This window comes from Pseudophryne corroboree, unplaced genomic scaffold, assembly GCF_028390025.1.
Source record: "Pseudophryne corroboree isolate aPseCor3 unplaced genomic scaffold, aPseCor3.hap2 scaffold_866, whole genome shotgun sequence".
NCBI lineage: Eukaryota > Metazoa > Chordata > Amphibia > Anura > Myobatrachidae > Pseudophryne > Pseudophryne corroboree.
In genome coordinates this window covers 111,286-112,608 of record NW_026970445.1, presented here as the reverse complement: position 1 = coordinate 112,608, position 1,323 = coordinate 111,286, and positions in this window count along the sequence as shown.

The following is a 1,323-nucleotide window of genomic DNA, read 5'->3' as shown; positions in this document are numbered from 1 at the left end:
GCACACTGGATTTGCCCAATCTCTCCTGATCATGGAAGCTGAGCAGTGTTGGTCCTGGTTTTAGTACTTGGATGGGAGACCACCAGGAAATACCAGGAGCTGTGTGTATTTTTACAATACTAACAACGTTCTCTTGATGCATTCCATTTTGAAACATTGGGGCAGATCTATTAAGCCTGGTGAACTGATAAAGTGCAAGGTGATAAAGTACCAGCCAGTCAGCTCCTAACTGTCATTTTTCAAACCCAGTCTGTGACATGGCAATTAGGAGCTGATTAGCTGGTACTTTATCACCATGCAAATTATCATTTCACCAGGTTTAATAAATCGTCCGCTTACTCATTTATGTACGAGTAGTTAGAAGTAGAAGAACTCTAACAGAAACCACTAAGCTCATCTACAGCCACACCACACTGTATATGCCCAATATCACCTGATCTTAGGCCTGGTTTGTTCTTGGATGTGAGACCACCTGGGAATACCAGGTGCTGTAGGTAGTTTTATACTACCAACACCGTTCTCTTGATGCATTCTATTTTGAAACTTATTCATTGATGTACCAGTAGTTAGAAGTAGAAGTTAGAAACAGCAAAAATCATCTACAGTCGCATCACACTGGATATGTCCAATCTCATCTGATGTTGGAAGCTAAGCAGTGTTGTGCCTGGTTAGTTTTTGGATTTCAGGTCCTGCCTTCTGGTTTGGCCACGGCACCTCGGAAATTCACCAAGGTCATGGCCGTGATGACGACCCTTCACCATCGGTGGACCAGGGAGGAATCTCTCCTCCCGATAAACATTCTGGAATTGCAGGCAGTGTTCAATTCATTGACACTGGCCCTGCCTCTAGTACAGAACAGGCCTGTTCAAGTACAATCGGACAACGCCACCACGGTAGTGTACACAAATCATCAAGGCGGCACTCGAAATTGCATAGCAAAGCTGGAAGTATCAAAAATCCTCAGTTGGGTAGAACGTCATCTGCCAGCAATATCGGCAGTGTTCATTCCGGAGTCCTCAACTGGGAAGCGGATTTCCTCAGTCGTCAGGACGTTCACGCTGGAGAGTGGAGAGGCCGCAGCAGAAATGTCTGCACTGGTGTCAGTAGGTGACTGAGGCAGGGATGACTGGGAGATAGTGGGTAACTGAAGCATGTATGAGTGGGAGATAGTGGGTGACTGAGGCAGGGGTGACTGGGAGATAGTCAGTGACTAAGGCAGGGGTGATAGGGTGATTTGACTGTTCCCAAGATGCTCAGCGCCCCCTGCTCTATAACCTCGCTTCCATGAACAGGGAGCTCAGTTTGTAGTTGGTGCCTTCAGTA